At 46.6% G+C, this 21119-nt stretch overlaps 1 protein-coding gene across 5 annotated transcripts in view; it reads right to left on the reverse strand.

Annotated features, from left to right (window-relative positions):
• The window catches only part of SMARCA2 (SWI/SNF related, matrix associated, actin dependent regulator of chromatin, subfamily a, member 2), a 679721-nt gene that overhangs the window by 530426 nt on the left and 128176 nt on the right, over nt 1-21119 (reverse strand). The window lies entirely within an intron of this gene.

The following is a 21119-nucleotide window of genomic DNA, read 5'->3' on the forward strand; positions in this document are numbered from 1 at the left end:
AAATGCATAGTAAAACAATGGGCTTCATGGCACTTAACACACACTAATTCATTAGTGTGCACTAAATCCGTTAGCACACCTTGGTAAGAGGACCCCATGGGTAACCTGGCTCCTGAGAATGTCCTGAATGTTTTCTTTCTTGGAAAATATAAGTAAGAAAGAATTAGCTGGATTACTTAGGAAAGAAGGAACAATTACTGTTAGGCTCATTCAATTGGTAAATTAAGAGAACGGCACTAATACTTTAATAATTTAACCTAAAAATGTAGCCTAATTCAAATTATTTTTATCTGCTCAGTCACCTCATATCTTTATTTATAAAGCTTCTTCCTTTCTCTGAAAGTCCAAATACTATACATTTTCAGATTTTACAAGTTCACAGAATACAAAGAGATTTACGAACAATCACTACAAAAGCCTAGGAAAGATACTCATCCATGTTAAAAGTTTTCAACATAATCCTCTTGAAAGGATTTATCCCTTAGCAACTTCTTGAGGTTAATGTGTTTCTGACCCATCTTTAGATCAAAGATGCAAGGCAAAAGAGCTGTCCAAACCATTATGCAACAAAAGTTATCTATCATTATCAGTTTAAAGGTAAAATTATGTATAATCATACCTGATAATTTTCTTTCCATTAATCATAGCTGATCAATCCATAGACTGGTGGGTTGTGTCCATCTACCAGCAGGTGGAGATAGAGAGCAAACTTTTGCCTCCCTATATGTGGTCATGTGCTGCCGGAAACTCCTCAGTATGTCGATATCAAAGCTCCATCCGCAGGACTCAGCACTTAGAGAATTACACCCACGAAGGGACACTCTGCCCAGCTCACCACCGCCGAAACGGGGGAGGGGAATTAACCCAGCTCATCCCCACACAAGTGGGGGAGGGGAATCCGTCCAGCTCATCCCCGCGGAGCGGGGGAGGGACACCACACCCGCCGATGCGGGGGGATCTGGCTTATCCTGCAACCGCAACCGCGGGAGGAGCTGACTGACCCTAACACCGCCGAAGCGGGAGGGGTACAAAACTGCCCTACAGCCGCACGAAGCGGGAGGGAGTGCCGGCAGAATTTTAAGTCTCAATCCAGCCCCGTAAAACGGAGGGGAGAGGAATGCAGCAGCTCACTGTAACACAAACTCGTCTTAACTCTTGAAGAATCCAAGTGAAAAAACTTGAACACGAAGTCTTTCTGAAGTAACTGAAGACTGAACTTGAACCTGAAATGCAACCAGAATAAAAACAGTACAGATATCTGGGAGGAGCTATGGATTGATCAGCTATGATTAATGGAAAGAAAATTATCAGGTATGATTATACATAATTTTACCTTCCATATCATCAAGCTGATCAATCCATAGACTGGTGGGATGTACCGAAGCAGTACTCACCCAGGGCGGGACATAGAAATCCCTGACCGCAACACTGAAGCTCCAAACCGGGCCTCCGCCCGAGCAGCCACAGTCAAGCGGTAATGCTTGGAGAATGTATGGGCCGAAGCCCAAGTTGCCGCCTTGCATATCTCTTCCAAGGAGACGGAACCGGCCTCTGCCATCGAGGCCGCCTGAGCTCTTGTGGAGTGAGCCTTCAGCTGGATAGGCGGCACCTTCCCCGCGGCCACATAAGCCGCTGCAATGGCTTCCTTGACCCATCTTGCCACTGTAGGCTTAGCAGCCTGCAGACCCCTACGAGGACCTGCATACAGGACAAACAGATGATCCGATTTCCGGAAATCATTGGTCACTTCCAAGTATCTGATGATGACTCGTCTCACATCCAGATATTTAAGAGCAGAGTACTCCTCTGGGTAGTCCTCCCTACGAAAGGAAGGGAGACAGAGCTGCTGATTCACATGGAAGCGAGAAACAATCTTGGGCAGAAAGGAAGGCACTGTGCGAATAGTCACTCCTGCCTCAGTGAACTGTAGAAAAGGCTCTCGACATGAGAGCGCCTGGAGCTCGGAAACTCTTCTGGCTGAAGTGATAGCCACCAAAAAGACTGCTTTCAACGTCAGGTCTTTCAGAGATGCCCTTGACAAGGGTTCAAATGGCGGCTTCTGCAATGCTCTTAGCACCAGGTTGAGATTCCACGCAGGCACCACTGAGTGCAGAGGAGGGCGCAGGTGATTAACTCCCTTGAGAAAGCGCACCACATCTGGCTGCGAAGCCAGGGAAGCACCCTTCAGGCGGCCCCTGAAGCAAGCCAGAGCCGCTACCTGGACTTTAAGGGAACTGAGCGACAGGCCTTTCTCCAGACCTTCTTGCAGGAACGCCAACACTGAAGAAATTGGAGCAGTGAAGGGAGAAAGTGAGCCTGCTTCACACCATGCTGCAAAGATACGCCAAACCCTGGCGTAAGCAGTAGAAGTAGAGCGTTTCCTCGCTCTCAGCATAGTGGCGATGACCTTGTCTGAGAAGCCCTTCTTCCTCAGACGCTGCCGCTCAATAGCCAGGCCGTAAGACCAAAGGGAGAGGGATCCTCCATCACCACGGGACCCTGATGTAACCGGCCCTGCTCCACTGACAGCCGCAGAGGATCGTCGACTGAGAGCCTGATCAAGTCCGCATACCAGGGACGTCTGGGCCAATCCGGACACACCAGGATTACCCTGCCGGGATGCTTTGCCACCCGGTCTAGCACCCTGCCCAACATGGGCCAGGGCGGGAACACATAGAGGAGCTCTTGTGTCGGCCACTGTTGGAGAAGAGCATCTACTCCCAGGGATCGAGGGTCCCGTCCTCTGCTGAAAAAGCGCGGCACTTGGCAATTGGCCGATGACGCCATCAGATCTAGGCTCGGCTGGCCCCAGCGCTTCGTGATGTCCAAGAACGCCTGAGCAGATAGTTGCCACTCTCCGGGCTCCAAGGTATGGCGACTGAGAAAGTCCGCCTTGACATTCATGACTCCGGCAATGTGGGCCGCTGAAAGCTGCTCCAGGTTCGCTTCCGCCCACTGGCAAAGACTCATAGCCTCCTTGGCTAGAGGGGCGCTCTTGGTACCTCCCTGGCGGTTGATATAGGCCACAGCCGTGGCATTGTCCGACAGGACCCGTACAGGCTACAACACCAGTACCGGGATGAACTCCAATAACACCAACCGAATGGCTCTGAGTTCCAGGAGGTTGATAGACCACTTGCCTCTGCAGGAGACTAGAGCCCCTGCGCTGTCCTTCCCAAGCAGTGGGCTCCCCAGCCCATCAAAGAGGCGTCTGTCGTGACGACAATCCACTCCGGGGTCACCAGAGGCAATCCTGCAGACAACTTGTCTGTCTGCGTCCACCAGCTCAGCGCCTTGCGCACTGCTGGGTCCACGGGAAGGCGCACAGCATAATCCTCCGACATCGGAGTCCAGCGCAGCAGCAGAGATAGCTGTAGTGGTCTCATATGAGCCCTGGCCCAGGGCACTACTTCCATCGTGGCCGTCATAGAGCCCAACAGCTGCACGTAGTCCCAAGCCCGAATAGGAGAGGCTACTAGGAACTAGTCCACCTGAGCCTGAAGCTTGACAATCCGATTGTCTGGCAGGAACACTCTGCCCACTTGGGTGTCGAATCGAACTCCCAGATACTCCAGGGACTGAGTTGGGCGCAGCTGGCTCTTCTTCCAGTTGATGATCCATCCCAGGGAGCTCACAAGAGCAACTACCCGGTCCATAGCTTTGCCGCACTCTGCATAAGAGGGGGCTCGGATCAACCAGTCGTCCAGATAAGGATGGACTTGTACTCCTTCCTTTAGCAGGAAGGCCGCTAAGACCCCCATTACTTTGGAAAAGGTCCGCGGAGCAGTAGCCAACCCGAAAGGGAGGGCTCTGAACTGGAAGTGTCGTCTCAGGACTGAAAAACGCAGAAAGCGTTGGAGAGGAGGCCAGATGGGAATATGCAGGTACGCTTCCTTGATGTCCAAGGAAGCCAAGAACTCTCCTGCCTTCACTGCCGCTATAACAGAGCGGAGAGTCTCCATGCGAAAGTGCCTCACTTTCCAGGCCCGATTGACCCCTTTGAGGTCGAGGATAGGCCGGACAGAACCTCCTTTCTTTGGAACCACAAAGTAAATGGAGTAACGTCCCTTGCCAATCTGATTTTTTGGCACCGGAACGACCGCACCCAGGCGGATCAGGTTGTCCAAGGTCTGCTGCACTGCCACAGCTTGACCGGAGACTTGCAGGGAGAGAGTACAAACCCGTCTCTTAAGGGTTGGCAGAACTCTAGCTTGTAGCCGTCTCTGATGACTTCCAGCACCCACGCGTCTGAAGTTATAGTGGTCCACTCGCCCAGAAACGAGGACAGCCGTCCTCCAATCTGCACTGGGGCGTGGACCAAGGCCCCGTCATTGGGTACGAGACCCTGGGGGAGGACCGGAGGGAGCACCTCCGGGACGGCGGTCTCTGCGAAAGGAATGCTGCTTGGGGGAGAAATTCCTCTTGAAGGAAGAGGGGGCAGAGGAACCCGACTTGCCCGGGCGGTACCGACGGGCTTCCAGCAACCGTCCTCTGGAGGTACCGGGACGAGTACTAGCCCGAGCCCTGACCTCTGGTAATTTCTTGCCCTTAGACGTGCCGAGATCGGACACGATTTTGTCCAGCTCGACCCCAAAGAGCAGCTTGCCTTTAAAAGGCAATCTAGCCAGGCGGGATTTAGAGGCGTGGTCAGCAGACCAATGTTTCAGCCAAAGCCACCGCCGCGCAGAGACTGTCTGAGCCATGCCTTTAGCTGAGGCTCTCAAGACATCATACAGCAAGTCTGCCAAATAGGCTAAGCCCGATTCCAGGGCCGGCCAAACAGCCCACAAGGAAAGATCCGAGGGGGAAGCCCGCTGCACCATAGTCAGGCACGCCCTGGCCACATAGGAGCCGCAAACTGAGGCCTGCAAACTTAAAGCAGCTGCCTCAAAGGACGACCTTAAGGCCGCCTCCAATCTTCTGTCTTGGGCATCCTTTAGGGCCGTGCCACCTTCCACCGGCAACGCCGTTTTCTTAGTCACCGCAGTGATTAAAGAATCCACGGTAGGCCACAGATAGGCCTCACGTTCACTCACAGCCAAAGGATAGCGGCGGGACATAGCCCTAGCCACTTTAAGGCTCGTTTCCGGGACATCCCATTGAGCCGCAATTAAGGTGTGCATGGCATCATGCACGTGGAAGGATCTAGGCGGGCGCTTCGTCCCCAGCATAATGGCAGAGCCAACAGGGGCTGAGGGAGAGACGTCCTCCGGAGAGGAAATCTTCAAAGTGTCCATGGCCTGTAAAAACAGGTTGGGCAAATCCTCTGGGCTAAAAAGCCGCGCTGCAGAGGGGTCATCCGCTCCATCCGAGCGGGGATCTATCTCCTCCAAGGAATCCGCAAAGGACCGTTGGGAGACCTCAGACACGCTGCCCTCATCTACATCGGAGGAGACAAAGTCCTCCAAGGCCTGGAAATCAACCCGAGGGCGTTTACCTCTGGGAACCTCAACCTCTTTATCAGAAGAGGGAGCAGGGGCAGCGTTTTGCATGAGGAAAGCCTGATGCAGCAGCAAAACAAACTCGGGGGAGAAACCCCCCAGACTGAGCACTTCCGCAGCCTGGGCAACAGCCCTAGACGCACTCTCAACCGGCGCTCGCAATAGCGGGGGAGAGACATGCTGCGCATCCAAAATGGCGTCCGGCGCGAAACTCCGCGAAGGAGCCGCGCGGGAAGAACGGCGCTTAACTTTAGCCGCTTGTGCCGTCGCCCAAATTAAGGGCGTTCATGGCATTAATGTCTCCAACCTCAAGGGCGGCCCACGAAGAAGCCGTCCGAGCCGCGTGGCCGGCCAAGATGGCGGAGGCGAGGAGTGGGGGATGGGCGTTTATGGCGGGAAAAAACCGCCACGCCGGAGGAACGACCGGGACATTCATCGGTCACTAAACTGTCACCCATCAAGGGCGAATCAGGTTGTAAAACCCCCGCATCCCCTCTAGAAGCGCTCCAGCGATCCGGGGAGCGACCCCTTTGCGCCCTCGCCCTCCGACGCCATTGCCACGAGGAGAAGAATCGGGGAACCCCCTGCCCGCCATAAAAAGGTAAAATTACCTGCTTGCCGCTCCGAGCTGTAACGAACTGGTGTCCCAGTGAGTAGCTGCAATGAACGTTTAAAGAAACGTCGAATTAAACGCCTTTAAAGACGTTTAAAATTTTTTTTTTTTTTTTTTTAAACGGAGCCAGCGGGAGGGGGGAGAAAAGGAGGGACCTGGCACCACCAGGTTTGCACTTGCTCAAAAGAGCCCTCAACCCCAGGCCTCAACAAAACCTAAGGATTAGGCTTGGAGGCCTAGCCAGAGCTGCTGCTGTGTGTGACCACCACCTGCTGAGATAGAGAACATACTGAGGAGTTTCCGGCAGCACATGACCACATATAGGGAGGCAAAAGTTTGCTCTCTATCTCCACCTGCTGGTAGATGGACACAACCCACCAGTCTATGGATTGATCAGCTTGATGATATGGAAAAAGCAGTTAGGAGAGTTTTGTACATTTACTATGGACAGACAAATAGATTAACATTTGTGTGTAATTCCATTTAGCTCCATTGCTAAGTGGATCAAAATGAATGTTGAAAACTGGAATATATCAATGAAACCAGCATAGTTGTTCACAGAACAGGGGACCAATAGAACAGAGGGTTCTCTCATATAAGATCTGGAGGCCAAAGAGAAGAGACATCAACAGTTACTAGTAATCATTTTCTGCTAACACCTCTATCCCCTTGAACCTTTCTAATGCACTCAACCACCTATCTAATACCTACACCACTAGCCTACCCATGATGTGCTCATCCACCCACCCATTCCCCTTCATTCATTCATTCACGCACCACCTCCAAAATTATCTCCTATGTACTCACCCATCTCTCCCTCAAACATTTTTCTCCCTGCCACCTTTATCCCCAGCCAGCAGTATTACCTCCTCTCGGCCACTTCACTAACAGCAAGTTTTGAAGTTCTTTTTAGTCAAAATAAAAAAGGTGCACCTGCTTTCATGAAAGCTGTATTGTTACTGCACTGCTAACAGCAATAGAAGAAACTCAAATGAAGGGTTCCCCAGCACTGAGGGGCCGATGATCAGAAGCAAACACAGGTACTAGAGGCTATTAGCGCCATACTAAGACTCACGTTTGCTCCCGCCCAATGATCATAGCCTGCAAGCATGTGAATCAACATGCTCACGGGCTCTGATCGCAAGTAGCATGCAAATGCATGCTAAACAGGGCATTTACTATTCTTCCTCAATGCTCAGCGGGCAGTGCGCTAAACATTGGCGCTGCTCCTGCGGATTAGGGTTTGCAGAACATTGGGGAGGAATGGGGATCCCTGATTAGCATGCAATTACATGCTTACAGGGCCCCCCCCCAACACACGCAAGGGGCTGGAGGTCCCTAACTGTGACCTAGTGGCCTTCTCCCTTCCATGGACATGGGGGGGGGGGGGGGGGCTGACGCTCCAGTGGACCCCTAGCCTGTTGACACAGGGGCACAGGGTTGCTGCAGGTCCAGTGGACCTCTAGCCCTGCTAACCCCCTAACACAAAAATAAAACTCCCTGGTGGCCCAGTGGGCAACTCTACCATCATCCCCATCTGCCCTGGTGGTCTAGCACCCTCCGAACCCCTCCCATCTGTACCTTGCAATGACGGATCCAGTGCCGCCTCCAAGATGGCGGCGCCCTGCCCACTGCATCCGCATTGTTCCAGTGTTAATTTTCCAGTACTGTTCGGAACAGTGTGGGGGATTTGATCATTGGGGCCTGAGAGAAACCACATGAAAAAACAATACAAGAACAGCTACAAGGTAGACTAGGTCCTCATGCACTGCAAAGTCTGCTTGGGTTGAATTTATGACACTGACTGCCAGGTAGCTGACTTTGAATAACCCTGATCACCAATTGTGGGAAGATGATTAGGGAGCAAGTATCTATTGACATGAATTTTTGAAGTTCGTGGTGTGGCCCATTTCACTCCCTAGTAAAAGTAAGGAGTGAGACAGTATGTATTATGAGTTTTATATTATATTTTATTACATTCCGTAAATCGCGTTGGTCCCTTTTTTGGTGGGGAAGGGATTAGAGGGTAGGTAATACAGAAGTACATTATGAAATAGTCAGCAGAAAAAGTTTTTTTTTTAAATTATGATTGGTGAGGCAGCTGGGTCCACTTCTGTATCAGTCTGAACTGAGAATAGTAACTGGTGTTCCTCTCTGTCCTTGATTACTGTAATCCATTCTATTGCACCTTCCAAGAAAAAGCGTAGAATGACTTCAAATCATGCACAACACTTCTGCCAGAATTCCCACTGGACACAGGTGGTGTACAGGGCCATGTCCCCCTGCTAACAGCAGTAACTTGGCTACAACTAAAATTACTATCTACTTCAAAATACTCTGCCATATTGTCAAAGTGCTTAGAGAAGGGGCAAGCAACATACAGTCTGCCACTGAATTTTATTTGGCCCACAAAACACACAGAAAACATCATTAACCTGAGTTTTGGTGATTTTAAATAGTGTATTTTACAAACATTTTCAGAATATCCACTCTAGCAGTTTGTTTTTATCATATTTAGTTAAAATTTTACCTATCAAAGGTGGTCTATAGAGTTCTAGGCATTTCCGGTTCCGACATTACATAATGTTGCAGCCCGCTAATGGCAGTATTGACATTCGTGCAGCCATCTATGTATAAAGATTGCCCATTTCTGACAGAGGGTCAGGTTCTGGAACGATTGACTGACGCTTTGGTTAAAGCAATCATTTGGCAATTCCTTCAGAGAAATAACTGAGGCGGTCCAAGACAAGATTAAGATAGCTCTCTGTAGTAGCTACTCAGTTGTGGTCCATATAGAGGCAGCAGACCCTTTAACAGGGAATAGATTCATAAGAGTTCAGATCCAAGCTGTTAAGGTGGGGTTGCATAGAGTCGGGGAGGAAGAGGGAGCAGGGATGGGGATAGAATACTATGAATCAAAATATTGTTTATAATGCTCTTTGCTTCACTTCACTTTTATAAAAAGAGTTACAATAAGCATAGCAGGTCATAAGAATACATTGTTGGCTTGTATTATATAATATGGAAAGGCGGAGGGGAAATGGAAAATGCTGGTCAGTGTGTTTGCTGAACTACATTTGTGGTCACTGTATGGTTTCTGTTCTGATTAACGAAGGATGTTTTAACAGTTTAAATCATCAATAAAAATAGATTTTAAAAAAGTAAAGCGTCATTTAATGGGTATACATGAAGCCTATTTTATAAAGACAAGTGGGGTATCTACTTATCAAAACTATTTCTAGGGTGGGGGTTGGGTTTAATCTATTTTTCTAAAGATTCCTAGAATATAGATTTCACTTAGTTGTTGTGGAAGTTACACGGAACAAACACTATATTAATGTATTTTACTTTCTGTCTACAAGTAAACACAAAGTGAACATTTTGGAGGGGGTTACAGATTTTCTATCGTCACTGTAAGGGGGGAAAGTTATCAAGCTGTATTAGGGTTTTAAGTCATGTTATTTGCCCCTTAATGCAACTTAAAGGGCCCTAACACAGCTTTACATGCTTTACTGCAGCAATATTTAGGTTGCCACAGATTACACAGTAATGAGCGGCACAACATTAAAAAACCATAACGCAATTTGCGGTGTGCACCAAGTGTACACTGCAAGTCACATTAAGGTATCAAAATCACAATAAAATAACCCAGCCAGAAGCGCTGGGAGAATAAAGCATGAAAGCTGCGGCCTATTGCTCTCAAGGCCAATGTTAATAGGAGCACCACAGCCCCTCTAACTACCCCACCCCCTAAGATCACAGCCACCACCTCTGAAGACCCCCCCCCCCCCTTCACTGAGGGCCTCATGGCCTTTTACCTGGTCAACTGGTGGATACTGGGAGGAGAGAACTATGACCCCTAGTGGTATTAGCACAAGACTACCACTAGGAGCACCATTTTGGAGGTGGCACCGTGTGGACAGGAGCATAGGGGGAACTCTCTTCCACAGCACCCATTGGACCACCAGGTAAAGAGCTATGAGGTCCTTGCTGAAGATGGGAGGGGTTAACAGCAGCACCATGGCCCGTTCAACATCAGGCCAGGAGCACTGCTTGAAATGAAGTGTTTTTCATGAACTGACTTAAGTAGTAAAAAGATTTTTCAGGACTGCTTGTCCAGACAGGCTATCCCATTTCGAATGGTGCTCAAAACAGTAGTGAACAGTGAAGGTATAAACAGAAGACCACTTTGCCTCCATTGAGCAAATCTGCAAGGCAGCAGAGCGGAAATGGGCTACTGAACCCGCCATGGTTCTTACATTGTGAGCAGTGGCATAGCCATGAAGGGTCAGCACGGCCTGAAAACATGTGTAGAAGATATGGCGGTGTATTTTCAAAGTACTTAGACTTACAAAGTTACATAGTTACCTATGGAACTTATGAGCCCCACAGCCAGCCAGCCAAGTAGAGACAGTACATTTGGTGATAGGAATCTCTAATCTGTTAGGATCAAGGAATATAAAAAGCTGGGAGAACTTCCTATGAGGCTTTGTGTGCTCCAAATAAGCTAGAGCATGCTTACAGTCTAAGGTATGCAGTGCTGCTTCTCCAGGATGAAAGTGTGGTTTAGGAAAGAAGACTGGAAGCACAATGGACTGGTTGAGGTGAACTCCGATACCACTTTAGGAAGGAATTTTGGGTGGATTTGGATACAACCATGTCAGGTAGAACCTGGTGTAAGGAGGGTCCACCACCAGGGCTTGAAGTTCACTTACTCATCTGGCAGAAGTAAGAGCTATAAAGAACACTACTTTATATGTGAGGAACTTCAAAGAACAGGAATGAAGTGATTCAAACGGAGGTTTAATGAGAGCTGTGAGGATGACATTGAGATCCTACACCACCGGAGTTGGTTTGATAGGTTTACTTCATACCAAACCTCCTATGAATCCCATACCAAACTTCCTTCCATGAATCCCACTATCAAGGAATGAACAGAAACTGGGTTATCATCAACTCTGAAGTGAAATGTGCTAATGACACTCAAGTGTACTCAGTTAGTTTTGAGTCCAGAATCCGAAAGATGAAGGAGGTACTTCATAAGGGTAGCAGAGAGCACCCAGAAGGGTTGAGTGCTCTGGCTGCACACAAGAGGGAAAACCTTTTCCACTTGAAATGGTAACATTTCTGTGTAGAAGGTTTCCTAGAAGCTAGGAGTATCCTAGAAACCAGGAAGGTTTAAGGAATACAGTGGTGGAAATAAGTATTTGATCCCTTGCTGATTTTGTAAGTTTGCCCACTGACAAAGACATGAGCAGCCCATAATTGAAGGGTAGGTTATTGGTAACAGTGAGAGATAGCACATCACAAATTAAATCCGGAAAATCACATTGTGGAAAGTATATGAATTTATTTGCATTCTGCAGAGGGAAATAAGTATTTAATCCCTCTGGCAAACAAGACCTAATACTTGGTGGCAAAACCCTTGTTGGCAAGCACAGCGGTCAGACGTCTTCTGTAGTTGATGATGAGGTTTGCACACATGTCAGGAGGAATTTTGGTCCACTCCTCTTTGCAGATCATCTCTAAATCATTAAGAGTTCTGGGCTGTCGCTTGGCAACTCGCAGCTTCAGCTCCCTCCATAAGTTTTCAATGGGATTAAGGTCTGGTGACTGGCTAGGCCACTCCATGACCCTAATGTGCTTCTTCCTGAGCCACTCCTTTGTTGCCTTGGCTGTATGTTTTGGGTCATTGTCGTGCTGGAAGACCCAGCCACGACCCATTTTTAAGGCCCTGGCGGAGGGAAGGAGGTTGTCACTCAGAATTGTACAGTACATGGCCCCATCCATTCTCCCATTGATGCGGTGAAGTAGTCCTGTGCCCTTAGCAGAGAAACACCCCCAAAACATAACATTTCCACCTCCATGCTTGACAGTGGGGACGGTGTTCTTTGGGTCATAGGCAGCATTTCTCTTCCTCCAAACACGGCGAGTTGAGTTCATGCCAAAGAGCTCAATTTTTGTCTCATCTGACCACAGCACCTTCTCCCAATCACTCTTGGCATCATCCAGGTGTTCACTGGCAAACTTCAGACGGGCTGTCACATGTGCCTTCCGGAGCAGGGGGACCTTGCGGGCACTGCAGGATTGCAATCCGTTATGTCGTAATGTGTTACCAATGGTTTTCGTGGTGACAGTGGTCCCAGCTGCCTTGAGATCATTGACAAGTTCCCCCCTTGTAGTTGTAGGCTGATTTCTAACCTTCCTCATGATCAAGGATACCCCACGAGGTGAGATTTTGCGTGGAGCCCCAGATCTTTGTCGATTGACAGTCATTTTGTACTTCTTCCATTTTCTTACTATGGCACCAACAGTTGTCTCCTTCTCGCCCAGCATCTTACTGATGGTTTTGTAGCCCATTCCAGCCTTGTGCAGGTGTATGATCTTGTCCCTGACATCCTTAGACAGCTCCTTGCTCTTGGCCATTTTGTAGAGGTTAGAGTCTGACTGATTCACTGAGTCTGTGGACAGGTGTCTTTCATACAGGTGACCATTGCCGACAGCTGTCTGTCATGCAGGTAACGAGTTGATTTGGAGCATCTACCTGGTCTGTAGGGGCCAGATCTCTTACTGGTTGGTGGGGGATCAAATACTTATTTCCCTCTGCAGAATGCAAATAAATTCATATACTTTCCACAATGTGATTTTCCGGATTTAATTTGTGATGTGCTATCTCTCACTGTTACCAATAACCTACCCTTCAATTATGGGCTGCTCATGTCTTTGTCAGTGGGCAAACTTACAAAATCAGCAAGGGATCAAATACTTATTTCCACCACTGTATAAATCTATGAAATTAGGAGGCAAGCCAAGCAAGAGAGCGAGGGTCTGGATGGGGAACGAATTCCTGTGTTATTGGGGTTAGAAAAGGATCTCACTTCAATGGTTCCTTGGATGATTACTCTAAGAGAAGAGGGAGTCAGATCTGGCATGGCCAGTAGGGAGCAATTAGAATCATGGTGCCTTGGTCTTGACTAGAGAATGACATGGAGACGGGACCCACAGTAACCACGGGGATGGAGACAGAGCTTTCGGGGATGGGCCAGGACAGAGCCCACGAGGACGAGGTCAAACTTTGTCCCTGTGTCATTTTCTATTTTGAAGCCTGTTAATGAACTGGACTGTTATTTATGTTTGAGTGATGCAGACAACGATATTTTGATTTTTTTTTTTTTTTTTTTTTTTAAACAAGCAAATATGCTGGCTACAACTAGCAAAAATTGCATGGGGGGAGGGGGATCCTGTACATCCTGCTACCAGCACATCTTCTGAGAAGACATGTTCTAGTGCAGCAAGGACTGTGGAAGACAGGAGAGCTAGACTGAATCCTTAGATTGTTGATGACTTCTTATTCATCCACAGATTAAAAAATCATAACAGTGCTTCACAGGGCATATTTCTCCCCTCTAGGGCATACAGAACAGGGTGTATTTTGTACCCCTGGATATTTTAACAGGGTGGATTAGGATTCCTTGGGGTAGTAGAAATCAATTATTGTTGGGGTTGGAAGGGTAGAGGGTGGTGGTGAGGAGGGTTATTATAGCTGCTCACTGTTACTATTGCTTTCTATTTGTAATTTATGCACAATAATTGCACAGCACATTGTTCCATTTTATACTTTAATAAAAAGATTTAAATATAAAATCATAATTGTTTGAGGCTTCTGCAGATGAGGACAGAGTTCAGGGCCGTGCCTAGGGTCTCTGGTGCCCCCCTGCAGACTATCGGTTGGCGGGCCCCCCCCCCATCCAGCAGAGCAGGAACAGAAGGGAGCAGGCAAGTAAGCCGGACCTCAGGAAAAAATAGCACTGTATGTATCCCTCATTGATAAGTCTCTGACTCTAAAGTTTAGCAATTTCATTAAAGCAAAATGTATTTTCACATATCACATCCTATCCAAGGAGAATGTTTTATATATGTCACCCGTCTGTGGTAAAACTTCACACAGTATCAAAATACCTCTAATATGTAGTCGTGCCAGCCGAGGAAACTAACTGTGCTCAGCTCACAAGAGACAGAGTGAACATAAAATAAAACTTCATCCTTAAAAGATAATATCAGATGAATGCATGAATGTGAATATGAATTCCTGTGAATGGAATCAATTTGATTTACAATAAATCCAGATACTACTCCCTCATATATATAACAAAAAATTATTTAAGTGGAATGGAATTATTTGACTGTACTGGTAAACAGAAAGAAATACTCTATTGCATTCTAATCTCCTTTGCACCAAAGGATATAATTCAGATCAAACATTTATCTCTGATCAACTATCTCAGATCAAATATTAAGGTTTCCTTGCTTACAGTCACTTAAATCTACCTAGCCTTTATATAGCTTATAGGATTTAAACACTCTTAAACTGAAATTCACCCTTTTCTATTCTTCATAAACTTCAAGTAATCCTGAAATATTCAGATCCTTTTCTCACTAGAGAAACTTCAATCGCCACCAATCTCTTTTCACTTATATTTTCTCATTTACCACAATCAGGCACTCTTTTATAACTTCAGTCAACAAACACAGGAAGTCACAGCTGGATGTCTCTCTTGGCAAAGGACAGCTCTCACTCTGTTCACTTCCCGGGCAGATTTCTTAACAGAAGCTGATCATCCAATCAGAGAGCTCTATTTGAATGCAGATTAACATACAGACACTCAAGGGAATGTTTAGTGAAAAACACCGGACTAATTTGCATATGATTTAAACAAATCTGAGCATATGACAACCAAGTACAGACTCCCAGCACCTGAATTCTGCAATTAGATTTAAGGCAAATACTTTTAAAACTTATTTTTAGCACTTTTAAAATTTCAGGTTCTCTTTAATTTGAATGCTGTTTCAAGCTCTGAAACTCACCCTGACTGAGGAGCTAGCCCCAAACCGAAGCATAAATAGCAATCTGGTTGTATTCTCACGTAACTTGAAGAGCGTGCCTGCCTCAATTAATACTGCTCCTTTGCATGAAAAGGGGAGGGCAGCGGAGATAGGAGAATCACAAGTTCAGGTGAAAGATTTTGCAAGTGAGCAGACGGACAGCAGGGCAGTGGCGCCCCTCGAAGGCAAGCGCCCCCCCCCCCCCCCCCCCCGCGGCGCTTACCTCGCTTACCGCATCAGCACGGCCCTGACAGAGTTCATGGGGATGGGGTGGGGACAGAACCTGCGTGGACGGGGAAGGGATGGAGACAGAACCCAAGGGGATGGGGCAGGGATGAGGACAAACTTTGTCCCCGTGTCATTCTCTAGTCTCGACATTGTTTGAGAAGAGTTTTCCCTATGAGAGGTAGTGGGGGAAAGGTGTATAAAAGATCTGTTCCCCAGTGGAGTAAGAAGGCATCTGGGGAAGTACAATTGGAAGCATATATCCTGAAATAAAAGCGGGGAAGCTTGTTGTTCTGAGAAGTAAAGAGGTTTTATCGCTGGGGTCCCCGACTGTTGGAATAGTCAACAAATTACAGAGATGTTGAGAGACCATTCGTGAGGTTGAAAGACTTGGCTCAATTTGTCTGCTAGGTAAACAGCTCTTATAGAGATGTTTTGAGAAGCTACACAAGACCATATCTGGATCTCTTGCCAACAGAGATGGTAAGAACCTGTTTCTCCTTGTTTGTTCAGGTAAAGCGAAGATACTTACCTGTAGCAGGTATTCTCCGAGGACAGCAGGCTGATTGTTCTCACATGGGGGTCGACATCCGCGTCGGCCCAGGAATCGGCATTTTGCAAGTTTTGCCAAAGTCTTCTGGCGCATGCGCGGACTGATTTCCCTCCCACCGTGCCTCCTCAGTTTAATCAAAAAGCAAATAAAGAAATAAATAACAACTCCAAAGGGGAGGTGGGCAGGTTTGTGAGAACAATCAGCCTGCTGTCCTCGGAGAATACCTGCTACAGGTATGTATCTTCACTTTCTCTGAAGACAAGCAGGCTGCTTGTTCTCACATGTGGGGTATCCCTAGCAACCAGGCTCACTCAAAACAGTGAACATTGGTCAATTGGTCAATTGGGCCTTGCAACGGCGAGGACATAACATAGATTGACCTGAAACCACAAACAACTAACTGAGAGGGCAGCCTTGAACAGAACAAAAAATGGGGAAACATGCCCTGACGGCGTGCCCAAAGCCACATCTGGAGGGCTTCCTGACAGAGGGCGAGATCCGGTGCCCCCCTGCTTATTGGTGTAATACATGGCAACCTGATTGTCTGAATCAAAATGATTTGGTTCGACAGCCGATCTCTGAAAGCCCTTAAAGCGTTCCAGATCGCTCTTAATTCCAGGAGGTTGATCTGCAGACCATTTTCCTGAAAGGACCAGGCTCCCTAAGTGTGGAGCCCATCTACATGAGCTCCCCACCCCAGGAGAGATGCATCCGTCGTCAGCACTTTTTGTGCCTGAGGAACTTGGAATGGTCGCCCCAAAGTCAAATTGGATCGAATCATCCACCACTGAAGAGAATTCTGAAAGTCTGTGGACAGTTGGATTACATCTTCTAGATCCCCTGCAGCTTGAAACCACTGGGAAGCTAGGGTCCATTGAGCTGATCTCATATGTAGACATGCCACGGGCGTTACATGAACTGTGGAGGCCATGTGCCCCAGAAGTCTCAACAGAAGGACCTTGTGATGTGGAGGGGGCCGAAATGGATACCATCCACCACTGTAGAAATTCTCCTTGGGCACGAAGCAGTGGCTGGGTAAGAGACATGAGAGAAATTCTCAGACTCCTCTGAGATATCCCTTTGGTTCCAAATACTTTTTTTTGGGGGGGGGGGGGGGGGGGGAATTGAATCTTTCCGTCCTTCTCAACTGGGGTACCAGAACTGATCCATAAGATTATTTCCAGAAGTTCAGAAGCTGCACAGTTTGCCTGTCACTATGTGCTGGAGACAGAGAAATACTGAACACCTGAGGCCACACAGAGCCCTTATAGGGCACAGCCCAGAATTCTAGAATCTGTCTCCATATTTGCGGGCTGACACAACCCACAAGTTCTGAACTGGTCTGGTAAGGATGTTAAGGAAATTATTTTCTTTTGATGTTAATAGCCTGAGCAAAAGCCTATTCATTAAGTCCCTGCATGTGTGAAGTAGAACTATTGCTTGGCAGGACAACACAAGAGCACAAATAGGGCTGAGGAATTCATACTGAAGTCTCCCCCAGAAATGGCTCCATAGGAGGGAACAACAGCGCTGTCTTTAATGCTCTATAGCAGAGTCCCAGGGAAACTGAAGGAAAAGTGGAAAGTACCTCTAAGTCCAATAAACCCAAAATAGACTCCAGCTGTGACCACCACCGACAGGATGGCCTGGTTATAGCACCGTGTTCAGTGTAAATTGTGAAAGCATAATATAATTTGGAACACTATATTATACTATTATTCAGTCCTACTTTAACATTTTATGATTTCTCAATAAAAAGTGAAAAATAAATTAAAGTAGGTCAATCACATTTTTACTGAAACTGAAGAGAAAATCAAGAAATTATTGACCTGACAACAGAAGAGTTCCAATAAAAGCAATATTTACTACAGCTGCTATTAAATTATAACAGATATTTGCCCTATTTCACAAGAGACATAAATCTTGAAGAGAGTTATTTGAACAAAATGAGGGCTATATCCTGTTGCTTCAAGCAGTTGTTTGATACATATTTTGTATAGAGGGGGAAATCATTTTTTGTAATTGAAGAGATTGCTTGATAGCTCAGAGTGATACAGTTATGAAGTACAAACTGATAAATCCAGTAGCCTTCCTCTCATCAAATACTTTTCTAAGACAAAGTCAGATTTACTGCTGATCTCTGATTAAGGACTGCTGGCTCAGAGATATATGGAAAGCACATAATTCAGGGATGAAGAATTACATTATGCTCATGGGTGCAGTGTTCTCATCTACAGATTGAAATGTGTTCAATTTCATTGGGTTATTACATAAATACATAAATATTGCCATACTGGGACAGACTGAAGGTCCATTAAGCCCAGTATCCTGTTTCCAACAGTGGCCAATCCAGGTCACAAGTACCTGGCAAGATCCCAAAACAGAACAATACATTTTATGCTGCTTATCTCAGAAATAAGCAGTGGATTTTCCCCAAGTCCATTTTAATAATGGTCTATGGACGTTTCTTTTAGGAAGCTATCCAAAACTTTTTAAAACCCCGCTAAGCTAACTGCTTTTACTACATTCTCTGGCAATGAATTCTAGAATTTAATTACATGTTGAGTGAAGAAATATTTTCTCTGATTTGTTTTAAATTTATTACTTTGTAGCTTCCTCACGTGCCCCTTAGTCCTAGTATTTTTGGAAAAAGTAAACAAGCGATTCACGTTTACCCATTCTCCTCAACTCATTGTTTTATAGACCTCTATCGCATCTCTCCTCAGCTGTCTTTTCTCCAAGCTGAAGAGCCCTAGCCACTTTAGCCTTTCCTCATAGGGAAGTCATCCCATCCCCTTTATCATGTTTGTCGCCCTTCTTTGTACCTTTTTTATCTTCACTATATCTTTTTTGAGATGTGGTGACCAGAATTGCACACAATATTCAAGGTGCGGTCGCACCATGGAGCAATACAAAGGCATTATGACATCCTCATTTTTGTTTTCCATTCCTTTCCTAACAATACCTAACATTCTATTTGCTTTCTTAGCTGCCGCCGCACACTGAACCCCCTGATACAGCATATATACACACACCCCTTCCCTCCTCCACTTTCTCAGTCCCCTGATATAGCCTACACACACCCCTTCCCTCCTCCACATTCTCAGTCTCCTGATATAGCCTACACACACATACTCCCCACTTTCTCAGTCCCCTGATATAGCCTACACACACATACTCCCCACTTTCTCAGTCCCCTGATATAGCCTACACACACCCCTTCCCTCCTCCACATTCTCAGTCTCCTGATATAGCCTACACACACATACTCCCCACTTTCTCAGTCCCCTGATATAGCCTACACACATACTCCTCCACTATAAGTCCTCTGGTGGAGGCCACTGAGGGAGCCAGGGGTGGCACCTTTAGCTTCTGCACAGACCCCCTCGGAAGTCCCCCAGCTTGCACAGTGCATTTTCTGAGCTGAACTCAGCAGGGGAGGGAGAGATTGTATAAGTGCGAAGAACAGAGCTGCTCACAGTCACTTTGGGGTGTTGGTATTCTGAGGGCCAAACATCTTGCTCTCTGTTCCCCCACCCCCTTCCATGCTTTCCAAAGTTCCTTAGAGAGCAATGGCAGAGCAGCAACATCTATAGGCTACTTGCCTGATTGCTCTAGAGGCTCCATCCGACCTGTCCCACCTCTGCATACACCATTGATTTTAAATGGTGTTCACTTCTGATTCTCTCCCTACACAGGCACCCACTCATCAAACTTGGTAGGACCCTCCAAGTGATGTCAGACACTGGCCCACATCTGACTGGGCCCAAACAAGCCAGCTGAACTGCTTTTGGGACATGAAGTTCAGGTCCAATCAGATGCAAGCCACATCCAACACCACATTGGAAAGCCCTGGTTTGATTTGCAGATGCCTGAGGTCCGGTGCTGACTTGTTCTCCTAAAGACTCTGAGCCATCTGAGGCTATAGTACGGTAGTGACTATCAGGCTCATTTTCGAAAGAGAAGGACGTCCATCTTTCGACATAAAACGGAAGACGGACTTCCTTCTCACAGAGACGTCCAAATCGGTATAATCGAAAGCCAATTATGGATGTCTCCAACTACATTCCTTCGCAAGGACGTCCAAATTTCAAGGGGGCGTGTCAGAGGTGTAGAGAAAGCGGGACTTGGGCGCGCCTAACACTTGGACGTCTTTGACCCATAATCGAAAAAAAGCAAGGACGTCCCTGACGAACACTTGGACGTTTTTATCCGGACGTGTTTTTTTTTACGAACAAGGCACAAAAAGGTACCCAAAATGACCACATGAGCACCAGAGGGAATCAGGGATGACCTTCCATTACTCCCCCATTGGTCATTAACCCCCTCCCACTGTCAAAAAACATCTTTAAAAATATTTCATGCCAGCCTCTATGCCAACTTCGGATGTCATACTCAGGTCCATGACAGCGAATGCAGGTCCCTGGAGCAGTTTTAGTGGGTTCTGCAGTGCACTTCAGACAGTGTTATTGTTATTGAAATTCTAAGCATATTAATAGCTCAGACCACACTTCCACTGCCAGACAACTGGGCAAGAACATCCAGTGCAATTTGACATATAGACTTGAAAAGAACATATGCATTCCCTTGAGTGCTCAGAGGAGGAGATGCATCACAGCCAGTCTGCAGGGAATGGGTGATAATCAACTTCATGACACGAAGGAAAGAAGAAAAATATGAAATGCAGACACAATCTGTTGCAGAAATCTTAAAAAAAATTCTTAATAAAAAGATACTGTCTAAACTATTCTGAGGTAAATTCTCATTCTCTATATAGTTAAATGCAGATATTATGAATAATGAATAAACAAATACAAACAATTAAAAGAAAGTATCTGGATTGTGAGCCCCTAGGTAATCAAGAAATGAATATGGGAAGAATGGCAATAAGTGTGAATAGATTTCTTTTTGAGATTCATTTTCCAATGTATTGCTGCTGAAGTCCAAGCAACAAATGAATAAGCTGTGCTGGAACTTTTTCTCCCTTACACATCATCCACTTCCTTTTTAAACAGAAAAGCTGGAGAAGCTGCCACAGGAATTCAGAATGTACTCTACCCCTACTCTCCTGCTGGCCTGCCTGAAGTCACCTCTAGTCTGACAGGAATAGCAGGTGTGGTGAAACAAAGGAGTAGGTTTTGTTTAGTGACCAGTGGGATGTGCTACATCAGTAGCAGTTGGTCCTTCTTCCCCACTTCATGTGCTGAAGTGAACACCAACTTAGTACCAAAGCAATGCCAGAGATGTGCCATAGTATTACTAACCATCAGAAATTAAGGGTTTTCAGATTCAATAACAAAAATCGGTAGATGTTACAAAAACAGATGGGCCACAGAACATGATGACATTTAAGTACTATATCGGGCCAATATTCAAAGGGACATATACACTGAGGGAATAATTT

The sequence above is a fragment of the Microcaecilia unicolor genome, chromosome 2 (assembly GCF_901765095.1).
Source record: "Microcaecilia unicolor chromosome 2, aMicUni1.1, whole genome shotgun sequence".
Taxonomy (NCBI): domain Eukaryota; kingdom Metazoa; phylum Chordata; class Amphibia; order Gymnophiona; family Siphonopidae; genus Microcaecilia; species Microcaecilia unicolor.